At 45.1% G+C, this 14455-nt stretch overlaps 1 long non-coding RNA gene across 1 annotated transcript; it reads left to right on the forward strand.

Annotated features, from left to right (window-relative positions):
• Positions 1-298: 298 nt before the first annotated feature.
• On the forward strand, positions 299-3217 carry LOC148315952 (uncharacterized). The gene is made up of 3 exons (XR_015840495.1): positions 299-359; positions 447-596; positions 3039-3217. It is a non-coding gene; the product is annotated as an uncharacterized LOC148315952 (long non-coding RNA).
• The last annotated feature ends 11238 nt before the right edge of the window (positions 3218-14455 follow it).

Genomic DNA, 14455 nt, shown 5'->3' on the forward strand with positions numbered 1-14455 from the left:
TGTCTATGGCAGGGATGTCTTCATGTACATATATCATGGTTCCGTACTGTTGATGATCTATTCTCGTGATGGGTATGAAGCTGGATATACTGTATCTCGATGGGGGCGATTCTTTAGTCAGATGAGTTTCCTGCAGTGCCAACACTTGTACATCTTTCTCCCTCAGCATCTGCGCCATCAACTCACACTTAGCCATCGATATACCCTCCACATTCAATGAGATTATCCTCAGTCCTCCTCCTACTGTCACTACATTGTCATTTAGGTCATCATTAACTGAGTCTAGCGTATTTTTCGAAGTTGCAGGACTCTCTACTGCACCAACGCGGACCTGGTTATCCTGGGCGACGGCCGATCCAGTATGAATATTCCTTCTTTGAGCTTCCATTTCCATTTTTGAGGTGTGTAGTCGAGAGCAAGTTTTTAACGCTTGGTTCGACCACCAGGGTGGGATTCCTCTTAGTCAGGCCCCCAGAATGCTGGCTGCACTCCAGGGAGCCGCTCAAGCCTCCACACGACGACAACGTGGGAATCCCGGTCGTGGAGGGTGTCGTCACTTTCGGCGCGACATCTGTTCGTCTGCTTTCATCCACCAGGCGAGTAAACGCAACTATGGTTTCGTGCACCACCACATGCAACACTTGCACCATTCTCATGGAAAGACTCTCCCTGCTGGAGGGACGTGTCCGCCAGCTAGAGCAGAGTAATGTGGTAAGCGTAAATGTGGCGGACAGCACCGGTTAGCATTGGCCGTAAACGGCTTGCTAATCGCGTTGAGCCTGTTAAGACACAGAGCAGTTCCATTCCACCTCGGTCTCCTGGCTCCCGCACTTTAGTGAAAGGTGACTCCATTACTCGATACATTAAGCTTGAAAATCCAACCACAGAATGTGTATTGCTGGGGCCAGAGCACCCGACATTGAAGCTAATCTTATGGAGCTAGCACGCAAGAGACCTAGACACCAGCGCAGTGCAAACAACGCTAGCTATTCAGATATAGTGATACACGTCGGCTCCAATGACGCTAGTGTTACTGCCGTTTCAATGATACGCTGGCTAAAGAAAGTTTTAACGCGCACTCACTCACCATGGGTTGAAGTTGCGATGACGTTCGCTCGGCTTCACTGGTCTTGATGTTGATGTGTAGTTATGTATGTCACGTCAAACAGTCAAGGGTTAGTCTTAATCGTAGTCATTTCAGTCCAGATGTCATGCCGTGAAGTCAAGTAAATCAAATAAATAAATCAATGGCTACGGTCTTCCAAACTTCAAATCAAAAACATCCGTGCATATGCGGTAATCAATACAATATACTATCTTCTATCTTCCAGTTTGTACATAAATAATGCGTCTTGAGTAAGTGCGGTTGAAAAACGGTATCCGACCAGCGTTCCCCCACCTGTCCTGCATTTGTTATTTATGGATGAACGCAACCAGTGCTGACGTCATCAATTGCCCTAGTGGTGGTGTTGCCATACTGCATTACTCAAAAGAAAACTGCTCCAACAACTAGGATGAAGCAATCAGAGATCACAAAGAAAAAACATAGCAAGGACTTGTGATCTCGCCAGAAAGATGAGTCTGAGTCGAGTAATTGTCTCTGGCCCCTTGCCTGCGAGAGGCAATGATGAGAAAGATGGGGGTGTAGCCCTCATTTCCGAATTTAATCTAAAACTTAGTCCTCGTCCTAGCAATTCCTTCAAAACATTTGAAGTTCTCATTATGCGATCCACGGCCGCACTGCCGTTTTATCTTGCCGTTTTTTACCGTCCCCCTGGCTCTTACTCAGGCTTTTTAGATGAATTTTCTGAATTTGTGGCTGATTTGGTAACTCATGCGGATAATATATCATGGGCGACTTCAACATTCATATGAATCTCCCGTCGGAACCACTTACCGTGGCGTTTCGGACAATAATTGATATGTTTGGTTTCATGCAAATAATAGATGAAGCAACGCATATAAATGGTAACACGTTAGATTTGGTATTAACCCGGGGCTTAGCATCCTCAAAAATAATTGTATTACCATATACTAGTGCTATAGCTGACCATTACTTAATCAAATTTGAAGTCTTGGCGCATTGCCATCGTTCTGACCATGATCAAAGCTATAGCAGCCGCAACATTAGCTCCTTAACCACCGCTGCGCTCTCTGAGCTACTCCCTTTAGTAACCGATTCGTTTCCTAATTATATTGGTACGATTGATGATCTTACAAACAACTTTAATGTCGCTCTGTTAAATGCGCCTGACTCCGTCGCACCTTTAAAAACTAAAACTTGTCCAAAGAGGCTGACTCCGTGGTTTAATGAGGAAACACGCATACTGAAACGATTCTTGTAGGAAGCTTGAGCGCAAATGGCGTGCGACCAAACTGGAGGTCTTCCGTCAGGCATGGTGCGCTAGTTTATACAAGGAAGCGCTCAATCTAGCCAAAACTAATTATTACTCTAGATTAATTGTTTTACATAAAAACAACCCTAAATATTTATTTGCTACTGTAGCAATGCTAACGCAACAGCAACCAACCTCGGATAGCTCTTCCTATTCAGCTCACGATTTCATGCAATTCTTTACTCAGAAGATTGAGTGTATTCGTGATGAGATTAAAGACACTGTTCTTACAATTCCGTTGAATTCCGTCATAAATGGTGTTAATAGGGACATTAGGGCTGATAACTGTCCGATAACCTTATCTCAATTTAAAAAAGTATCTCTTGAAAGCCAAACAAAATTGGTTAGTGGGGCAAAACCGACAACTTGTGTGCTCGATCCGCTTCCTGGCAAACTAATTAAAGAACTGTTTATGACCCTAGGACCGTCTGTCTTAAATATTATTAATCTATCACTTACCACGGGTATAGTACCAGCAGCTTTAGGACCGCCATTATGCGACCGCTACTTAAGCAACCAAACCTCGACCCAGAGAGTCTCAACAACTATAGACCGGTTTCAAATCTTCCGTTTATTGCAAAAATCTTGAAAAACTTAATGAATATATGACTAGTAATAATCAATTTGAACCTTTCCAATCAGGTTTTACCGAATGGAAGCTACGGAGGAGGAGGGCATGCTCGCGTGACAGTTAAGCCGAAGAGGAGCACCTTCCCCGGGCACGGGCGGTGTCAAGCGGCCCCTAAGTTTAACCGAATGGAAGCTCCGGAGGAGGAGGGCATGCTCGCGTCACAGTTAAGCCGAAGAGGAGCACCTCTTCCCCCCGGGCACGAGCGGAGCGCGAGGCTGTCAGTTATGAATGAATAAATGAATAAATAAATAAATGAAGAATGCCACCTTTCATTTCACTGGCATGATCCGTGCCTGTCATGCCGCGTGTGTTTTTGTTTTTTCAGCTGTGTGGGCGTTCCTCCAGCGATCATCTCGCGCCATGCGGTCAGCTGCTGCGAGACGCGCCCACCAGCCCCGCACCGGATTCCCATTCACTCACTGATTACACTCACTACCACCTACACTGACTACCTGGCGTCGGATTGTTATCCTACTTGTGTCTGCGTTTGGAGAGTCCTGCTCAATCCTCCAGCTCTGCTGGAGGATCATAACATTCACAGGGCACACCGGACGGCGTACCAGAAGTTAAAAGTCGAAGTAATTAAATAAATACAAAAATAAGTAATTGAATAAATACAAAAATAATGGCTGGGGAATAAAAAAATAAGAAGTTTTAATAATAATTTTTTTTTGTTATAACATGAATTTCACTCTCTCTCTCTCTACCCGTATATATATATATATATATATATATATATATATATATATAATTTAAGCATTTTTGAAGGTGCGCCGCTACTTCGCGGATTTTCAGTTTTCGCGGGTGGTCTCGGTCCCCATTAACCGCGATAACCGAGGGTTCACTGTATTACTCTTACTCGATCTTGGCGCCGCTTTTGACACTTGATCATAACATATTATTAAAACGCCTTGAAACTTGTGTTGGCATTTCAGGTTCAGCGCTTTCTTGGTTTAATTCGTATCTGTCGGAGAGGACGCACCGTGTAATTCATGGCAATGCGACTTCTGATCTTTGTAAGATCACACGCGGAGTTCCGCAGGGATTGGTACTAGATGCTACCGCTTGGTGATATTATACGGAAATATAACATTAGTTTTCATTGTTATGCTGATGATACGCAATTATACATGCCGTTGGATATAACGAATCCGTGTGATTGCTATAAATTAGAGGCATGCCTTGCCGAAATTAAACTATGAATGTCTTTCAATTTTTTGCGTCTTAACTCAGATAAAACCGAGATGCTGATCATTGGACCAGCGCGTCATCGGTACCTTTTTCAAAGACACCACTATGAGTATCGATAAATTGCCCAAAAGGATTCAACAAAAAATCTCGGTGTTATATTTGACACAACTATGTCGTTTCAAATGCACATTAAAAATATTACTAGAACTGCATTTTTTCATCTGCGTAACATTGCTAAAATTCGCCCAATTCTATCAACTTGTGATGCAGAAATCTTAATCCATGCGTTTGTTACGTCTCGCCTCGACTATTGTAACATTTTGCTCTCGGGTCTCCCCATGTCTAGTATTAAAAGTTAGTTCAAAATGCAGCAGCTAGACTCTTGACTAGAACGAGAAAGTTTGATCATATTACCCCGATACTTGCCAATTTGAATTGGCTTCCGGTCCACTTGAGATGTGATTTTAAAGTTCTGCTACTTGCCTATAAAATATTGCATGGCTTAGCTCCTTCCTATCTCGTTGACCTCGTGGTACCATATGTTCCGTCCCAAAACCTTCGCTCACAAAATGCTGGTCTTTTAGTGATTCCGCGAGCCAAAAAGAAGTCCACAGGTTCTAGAGCGTTCTCTATTCGGGCACCAATGCTTTGGAATGCACTACCCTCAGGTATTAGAGGCGCCACCTCAGTAGAAATGTTCAAAACACTATTAAAGACGCATTTATACTCTTGTGCATTTAGTTGAACTATTTGTTGGCCTGTTTACTGCCGCTTTTTCTCTTTTCTTCTCTATTCTGCCCCCTTTTCCCCGGCTGGGGGATTAGGTGACGGTGACCCACTAGGAAGTTTAAGGCATTGACAAACTGGGCATGCACCTGTTCCAGTGATGTCGTCTTCCTGCAGCGTGACATTTGATCAATTTATTTATATACTTTAGCATCTAATTTAATTATTTGTTGGCCTGTTTACTGCCGCTTCTCCTCTTTTCTGCCCCCTCTTCCCCTGCTTGGGAATTAGGTGATGGTGACCTGCTATGAAGATTACGGCACTGACCAACCGGGGAGGGACCTGCTCTCCCAAAGTCGTCTTCATGCAGCGCCTCTTCTGATTTCCCTATATTTCAGCACTTCGTTGAACTACTTGTTAGCCTGTTTACTATTTCTGTTCTTTTTTTTCTGTTCCCAATTCCACGGCTTGGGAATTAGGTGATGGTGATTCACTTGGAAGTGGCTGTTTTGAATTTACCCCAAACTGACTATTTCAAGATCGAAGGCTCATCCTCGGATATGCTGCCATGGAGATTACGGTCCTGGATGAGGACCCACTCCACTAAAGTCATCTTCCTGCAGCACTTCATTTAATTGACTCTCACATTATCTCATCTAACATTGTATAGCATCATTGTATGTGTCAAATGTTGCCCACTTAGCATCCAAAGCAGCCTGGTCATCCTGGAAGGGGGTTTCCCCCCCATCTGTGGTCCCTTCTCAAGTTTTCTCACTTTTCCCCCAATGGGGTTTTGAGTTTTTCCTTGCCCTCCTGGGGGTTAAGATCAGTGGATGTTGATTGTGGTTATGTAAAGCCCTTTGAGACTGTCTGTGATTAAGGGCTATACACATAAAATTGACTTGACTCGACTTGGACCAGAATAGAAGTGGATGAGGGAAAAAGGGAGGGGCGGTGTTGACTGATATTGTGCAGATGGAAGTAGGCTGACCGGGTTGTGTTATTATGCTTATGGAAAGATAGAGTGCTGTCAAGGATGACACCCAGACTCTTGACCTGAGGGGAGGGGAAAACAATGGAGGGGCCAACAGGAATGGGAAAACTGACAACTTTGGATTGTATTGATTTTGTACTGAAAAGAATAACTTCTGTTTTGTCGCTGTTAAGCCTCATGAAATCATTAGAAAACCAGTCATTGATTTCAGATAGACAGGAGGTGACGGAGGTGGGAGGGAGTGATATGCTGGGTTTGCAGGAGAACTAGAGCTGGGTGTCATCCGCGAAGCAATATAAAGCGATATTGAATTTTCGGAAAATGCTGCCAAGGGCAAGGAGGTATATGATACATAATAGGGGGGCTAGGACCGAGCCTTGGGGCAAACCTGAGGTGACTGGGAGGGACTTTGATGAGAAATATTTAAGCTGGATGAACTGAGTGCGGTCTTTGAAGTATGAATGGAACCAGTTGAGGGCGGTGTGGGTGATGCCGATGGAAGAAAGTCTTTTGAGAAGGATGGTGTGTGAGATGGTGTCAAAGGCCGCAGTCAGGTTAAGAAGGATGACAATGGAGAATGAATCGGAGTCAGCTGCAATGAGGAGATCAGAGGTGACCTTGAGTAGAGTTGATTCAGTGCTGTGAAGTGCACGGAAACCGGACTGAAAGGGTTATTGCAGGTGAGATGAGAGTGGAGTTGAGTGGCGACTACATTATCTAGGACTTTTGAAATGAATGGGGCAGAGGTTCAGGAAATAGTACTGAGCGGCTTTTTCTTAATCTCATGAGAAAATGTACTCGGGCAAGCACAGTCGAAAAGAGTCGTGCGTTATCTCAGCCCAGCCTCACATTCTTCCCCGACACGGGTCTACGTCCAAGGGAAGGTCCTCTCCAGATTAATCATTGTCTGGATGGTTGATTCCCAGCTGGTCCCCAAGACTGGTATTCCACGGCTGGCCTTCTCCGGCGGGCAGTCTCTCCGTCTCTCCTGCTGGTATTCCCCTGTAATATTGTCAGTGTGCATGTATGTGTGCTCCAAAATCAAATTATGTCTTTCAGAATGTGTTTTTGCAATGGCGTCCCAGTGAACCCTCCAATCAATCAATCAAATTTTATTTATAAGAGCACTTTTCATACATAAAATGCAGCTCAAAGTGCTGTACAATAAAAACATCCAAATTACAACGAAAAACTAAAACCCATTCCACCCACTCAACATAAACACAAGACACATCAACATACACGCCTGAACTCGCAGACACACAGAACACTCGCATTCACACAACTTAATAAACCATCTTAGTAGAAAGACAGGGTAAGGCACAGAGAAACCATATGAGAAAATGTACCCAGGGTAGGTAATCCGCGCTGAGAGGGATGACGGCTCACGCCCACAGGGAGCTGCGCCAACACACAGACCCCTAGCCCAGACTGACCGGGGTAGACCCTACACATAGTGCAGAGGGCCCCGGGCCTAAGGAGCCTCCGGGATGAAGCCCCCTGTGAGAAGGCCAGCCACACCTCCCAGCGCGGAGGCCCCCCTTGAGGAAACACTGGAGCTAAAATATATAAAAGAAAATGATAATGCTAAACAAAAAAGAAGCTAAAAATTAAAGGACAATAATATAAAAAGACGAAGCTAAAATATTTAAGAAAAATTATGATACTAAAAGACATAGAAGAAGCTAAAAATTAAAAGACAATAATATAAAACGACGGAGCTAAAATGTATAAGAAAAATGATACTAAAAGACAAAGAAGCTAAAAAAAATTAAAGACAATGATAATAGATAAAATGACAGTCCTGAATTAAAAGACTAAGATAAATTATTTAAAAGCCAAACAAAAAAGGTGAGTCTTGAGCAGGGGTGGGCAATTATTTTTTCCATGGGGCCGCATAAGAAACATAAAATATTGTGGAGGGCCGGGCCAAAAGGCTGAACTCAATTCTGCATAATATTAATTGTATTTCTTTTTTAAAAAGCAGTAAATAGCACTGTTTTGACAAGCTGGCAAGAGTATATATTAAAGTTAAGCAATGAAACTAAATACCAAATAAACTGAAAAAATGAGGTTGCCTTCCAAAAATTTATTCATTCAAATTTCTCAACACAATGGTAGACAAAATATTAACATTTTTTACTATTTGTGACTCATATTAGTAAACATATTCTGTCACATTCACTTCAAAACACATTTTGAGTTCCATATACTGTTGGATAGTTGTGTAAAGGTTCTGAGCATTTTAAAGACATCACAATATTGTCTTTTTGCACCAAACATTAAGCAAGATACAACATATTGACTGTCACTGAACTGTGATTTTGAGAAAAAGTGTCCCAGTTCATTGTTATCTGGTGCCGTTTTTATATTTCTCTCCATGTTTCGTCTGGTAATGCCGACTCAAATTGTAGTCCTTCAACACGGCGATCTGCTCCCCGCAAACTAAACACACAGCTTTACCTCTAACTTCAGTAAATAAATACTTCGCTGTCCAATTTTTGTTGAAAATTCTACATTCGGCATCTACCTTTCTTTTTTTAGCCTGAGCGGACATTTTTGAGGGCGAACGTCGTCTTGTTGTGATTCAATTGCGCGCATGTCTTGATAAATGCATTACGTCATTATGTGCGACGCACATTGTGCGGGAATAAAAAAAACAAAACAATTTCAGAATAAAAGCAGTGCAGCTTTAGCCCATGAATGAGGTGAAATTAAAAAGTATGTTTATTTTGAAATTTCCAATTAACCTTACACTCGCGGTCAGAGTCAACCAAAGGTATGTGGCCCGGGCCATACAATGCCCAGGTCTGTCATACGGGCCAGTCAGTGCCACCCGGCGGGCCGGATGTGGCCCGCGGGCCGTGCAATGCCCAGGTCTGGTCTTGAGCCTCCTTTTAAAAATATCAACGGTCTCTGCGGACCTGATGTCCTCCGGCAGGCTATTCCATAGACGAGGACCAGAATGGCTGAATGCAGCCTCGCCATGTGTTCCAGTCCTCACCCTAGGAATAATTAACAGGCCGGTGCCAGAGGACCTCAGGGTCCGCGAGGATGGCCCAAGACCGTTAAGGCATTTAAAAACTAATTGAAGCACCTTAAAATCAATCCTGAAACACACGGGGAGCCAATGCAGCGATTTTAAAACTAAATCCAGTGCCCAATTTGGTATGTTTGCATCTCTATGGCCTACGTGGAGAATGTGCTTTGTCATATTTGTCCATGAAGTGCTGTCTGGCTTGTCATCAGTTTGTAATGTGCAGACTGAATATGTATGATGTGAATGTGAGTGTAGGTCATGAAAATACTATGTTCACACATTTATAAACTAAGTAATATAACGTTAGCATGTGAAAATAATATCATAAAACAGTAAAGACCATGACTACAATCAGTCATTCCTATGCGTAGTAGAATTAGAATTAGAATTAGAAATCCCTTTATTGTCATTGTACTCAAGTGTGCAACGAGATTAGAGGGCTCCCCTCTCCAGTGCAATACAACAATAATACAGACAAATATATAAATTAGATAAATAAATAAGAGAGTGCAATGGAATTTAGTACAGAATAGGGTATATAAAAACACATCACGATGCTGTTCTGCAAGGTAGGGGTGTTCTCGTGTGTGTGTGAGAGTTCAGAATGGAGATGGCTCTCGGAAAGAAACTGTTTCTCAGTCCATTGGTCCTCGATTTGATGCATCTGTAGCGCCTGCTAGAGGGCAACAGGTCGAACAGGTGTGAGTTTGGGTGGGTATTGTCTTTGACGATGTTGAGAGCCCTTCTGAGGCACCGGGCGGATTAGATGTCCGACAGTGAGGAGAGAGGGCAGCCAATAATCCTTTGCGCTGTTTTGACTGTCCTCTGGAGCCTCACTCTGTCCGCCTCAGTGCAGCCGCTGTACCAGGTGGAGACACAGTACGTCAACAGGCTCTCAATGGACGAGTGGTAGAAGGCTAGCAGCAGCTTCCTGTCCAGGTTGAATTTCCTGAGGACTCTCAGGAAGTGCAGACGCTGGTGGACCTTCTTTACCACTGCTGTGGTGTTGTGAGTCCAAGAAAGGTCGTCGGAGATCTGTACTCCGAGGAACTTGAACGTGTGGACCCTCTCCACACACACGCCTTCGATGCAGAGGGGGGGCGGCACCGTCTTGTTCCTCCTGAAGTCGACGACAATCTCCTTTGTTTTTGCAGTCTGTTGTCCTTGCACCAAGCTGTCAGTCTCTTTACCTCCTCTCTGTAGGCTGTCTCGTCACCTTTCGAGATCAGACCGACCACTGTCGCGTCGTCAGCAAACTTGACGATGCTGTTGTTGCCGTGGGCCGGGCTGCAGTCGTAGGTGTAGAGGGCGTATAGGAGAGGGCTCAGCACGCATCCTTGAGGGGAACCGGTGCTCAGCATGCAGGTGGAGGACGTGTAGGGGCCGAGCAACACAGTCTGGGGTCTGTTGGTCAGAAAGTCCTTAATCCAGATGCGTGTGAGGGCAGGGAGGCCGAGAATGTCCAGTTTGGCGACGAGGATGTCTGGGATGATTGTGTTGAATGCCAAGCTGTAGTCCACAAAGAACATCCTTGCATAGCTCCGCTGTTGTTTCAGGTGGCCCAGCACAACATGCAGAGCAGTGTTGATGGCGTCCTCAGTGGATCTGGTATGCAAACTGGTAGGGGTCCAGAGTGGGAGGAAGGCAGTCCCTGATGTGCTGGAGAACCAGCCTCTCGAAACACTTCATGATGACTGGTGTGAGAGCAACAGGACGGTAGTCATTCAGGTGGACGGCTGGTGACTTTTTGGGGACAGGAATAATGGTGGAAGTTTTCAAGCAGGAGGGGATGACTGCTTGAGCCAGGGAGCGGTTGAAGATCCTGCAGAAAACATGTGACAGTTGGTGTTTTGAGGACCTTGCCTGGTATTCCGTCGGGACCAGTAGCTTTCCTGGGTTTAACAGCCAGGAGCGCGCGCCTCACATCGTGTTCCTCTACGGTGAGTGGGGGGGAGTTGGAGCATGAAGTGCGGGGGTGTGACGGTTGGGACGAGTCAAAGCGAGCGAAGAAGCAGTTAAGCTCCTCTGCCAGCGATGCACTCGGGTCTGCAGAGGTCGTGCTGCTGCCACGGAAGTTGGTGATGCTCCGTAGACCCTGCCACACCTCCCGTGGTCTGTTACTGGCAAGGTGGGCCTCCAGCCTCCCCTTGTAGGTTGCCTTGGCTAGCTTGATGCCTTTGCTCAGGTCAGCACGAGCCACCCTGTACTGGGCTTTGTCGCCTGACCTGAAGGCAGCGTCACGGGCCTTGAGGAGAGAGCGAACCCTGCTGGACATCCAGGGCTTCGCATTTGGGAAGGTCCGTATAGTCCTGTGTAGGGACACAGTTTCCATGCAGAACTTGATGTAGTCCAGTACACAATGTGTGTAGACATCAAGGTCCTGATGATCAAAGAGGCCCCAGTTTGTGTCTTGAAAGCAGTCCTGTAATTCACTCATGGCGCCGTCACGCCAGGTTTTCACAGTCTTTGTGGTGGGCCTGAATCTGCGCCTGAGAGGGGTGTATGCAGGTGCGAGCTGCAAGGACAGGTGGTCTGACTGGCCGAGGGGGGCGAGTGGGAGGGCCCTGTATGCGTGCTTGATGTTCGAGTACACATGGTCGAGAGTGTTGTCTCCCCTCGTTGGGCACTTGACATGCTGGTGAAACTCTGGGAGTACAGTCTTTAAATTGGCCTTATTAAAGTCTCCCGCTACTACGTGAACGCCATCAGGGTGGGCCCGCTGATGTTTATTGATGACGCACGCGAGTAGCGAGAGCGCCGTGCTAGTGCTAGCGTCGGGAGGGATGTAAACAGCTGTGACAATCACGACCGTTAGCTCCCTCGGGAGAAAATAAGGCCGGCATTTAACGGACATGAACTCGATGTCGGGGGAAGAGTGCTTCTCGACGATCGTGCTATCGCCGCACCAGTTCTCATGCACGTAAACACAGAGCCACCCCGCCCCTTCTCTTACCGGTGTCCCTCGTCCGATCCGCGCGATGTAGCGAGCGCCCGGCCAGCTGGATGCTAGCGTCGGGGACGTCTGCGTGCAGCCAGGATTCCGTGACGACGATCACACTGCTGTCTCGCACATAGCGGTTTCCCAGGATTTGTAATCCCAGGTCGTCGATTTTGTGGACCACGGATCTGGCGTTGGTGAGGTACAGGCTCGGCAGTGGTTGCCTATGGGGCTGCCGTCGCAGCCGTTGCAAGACACCGGACCTGCAGCCCCGCTACTGCTTCCTCTCTCTGCGTCGCCTGCGCCGCCTCCCGGTCCCGATGACAAGCCACGGTGAGCCGGGCAGCCTCGCCAGTTCGTCCGGAATTTTGCGATCATAGCATATTCAGTAAATATAAACCTGCTAAATTAAATAATTGACATTCTGTCCCATAAATGTTTAAAATGCCGGTAATTGCCATACAATCCTTCAAGGGTCGACGAGCGATGTTCGGGAGGAGGAGCAGTGGTGGTGGTGCGTTTCCCTCGGGCATGTGTCGGTAAATCCAGCGGAGTTCAGCGGCAGTGGATTGAAGTTGTCCTGACACAGGTTGATGACATGACAGGAACAGGCAGAAGTGCGAGAAGCAGACTGGCCTGCGGGTCCACATGGCAGACAGGTGCTAACTTTGATAGGTAAGCTAAACTTTAGCCACAGTAGACGCGTCAGCGACTATGCAATCGGTGGGTGGCATTCATGAGAATCGGGATCGCTCAACATACAGATAATAAATAAAATCACTGTAACTGGAGGGATTGTAAACTGCTAAAGCAGGTACAACAAGCGGATCCAAAAAATTTCTGAGAGTTACCGGTGAGCAGTGGCAGCCAAACGTGCCAGCGTCCACCCAACCGGGAGTTGATTCAATATTCACAATATTTTATTATTTTGTCGTACAGTTGTTTAAAAATGGCTCGCTATCGCCCCCTAGAAAAAAAAAACAACAAAAAAAAACAGCCCCATATCTCTGTTTCACCAAACTGAAAATTTGATGAAGTGTGTACAAAGCCAAGACCTAATAAAAAGTCTCATGGAGCCGTATGCTAAATTGAACAGGAAGTCGGCCATTCTAAATTTATCAGAATCCGAAATCCTTTTATTGTCATTGTACAGTGTGCAACAAGATTAGGGAGCTCCCCTCTCCAGTGCAATACAACAATAATTTAATCAAATATATAAATTAGATAAATAAGAGAATAAATATTGTGATGGAAAATAGTATGAAATTGGAGAAATACAACACAATACGTCGCTGTTCAGCAAGGCAAGGGTGGTCGTGTGTGTGTGCATGTGTGTGAGAGTTCAGAATGGTGATGGCTCTCGGAAAGGAAATGTTTTTCAGTCTATTAGTCTTTGATTTGATGCACCTGTAGTGCCTGCCAACAAATTAACTTCAAACATTGACGAGGCTTTGAAAACAAAAGCTGCTCTAACTTTAACTACAAGCAAATTCCTCTTGAAGATTCCTCACGTTATTTCTCGGAAATATTTCACATTTCCAACGTGCCAGTACCCCAACGTTGTCCGGGTGGCGAGGGCCCTTTATAGCTGCTCGCAGCTCTAGTTTTTAATTAATTTTTTTAAATCAATGGTGATGACAGTGAAATATGTCTGGTCTGGTATCATGATAGCTGGAGGATATTTTGTCATGATATTTTAGTCAGGCCTGATAACAGTGATGTATGCTGATTTCAGGCTACTTTTATTTTGAAATGCCGTATCACATTTTGGTGGGACCGCAATTGATGGACAACTGGGGTTGTCGAGTGTCCCCCAAAATGGGTCTGATATCACGATAGCTCGAGGGTATTTTGAAATGATTATTTTAAAATCAGTGTTGATGACAATGAAATGTGCATATTTCAGGTGTTTTTTTTTTATTGTGAAATTACACCAGATTTTGATGGGACCACTTTTGATGAACAGCTGGGGTCGTCGAGTGTCCAACAAAACTAGTCTGGCATTACGACAGCTCCAGCTCTTTTATTTTAAAATGCCTCCTTACATTTTGATGGGACTACTTTTGGTGGAAAGCTGTGTTGTCTAGTGTCCTCCAAACCTGGTTTGGTATTACCATAGCTAGAGGATATTTTTTAATGAAATTTTAAAGTCAGGCATGATGACAGTGAAATGTGCAGATTTCAGGCAACTTTTAGTTTGAAATTACAAATTAGATTTCAATGGGACCACTTTTTATGGACAGCTGGGGTAGTCTCGTGTCCCACAAAACTGGTCTGGTATCACGAAAGCTCGAGCTATGTTTTTTTTTAACTCAGTGGTGATGACCGTGAAATAAGCGAATTTCAGGCTACTTTTATTTTGAAGTGCCACATCACATTTTGATGTGACCACTTTTGGTGGACAGCTGGTGTGGTCTAGTATCCCCAGTCCTGGTTTGGTATCACGATAGTTTGAGGATATTTTTTAAAGATTTTTCTTTTAAATCAGTGTTGATCACAGTGCATATTTCAGGTGATTTTTTTATTTTGAAATGCCACA

The sequence above is a fragment of the Idiotropiscis lumnitzeri genome, unplaced genomic scaffold (assembly GCF_059441095.1).
Source record: "Idiotropiscis lumnitzeri isolate Australia: NSW breed Sydney's pygmy pipehorse unplaced genomic scaffold, RoL_Ilum_1.0 HiC_scaffold_30, whole genome shotgun sequence".
Taxonomy (NCBI): Eukaryota; Metazoa; Chordata; class Actinopteri; order Syngnathiformes; family Syngnathidae; genus Idiotropiscis; species Idiotropiscis lumnitzeri.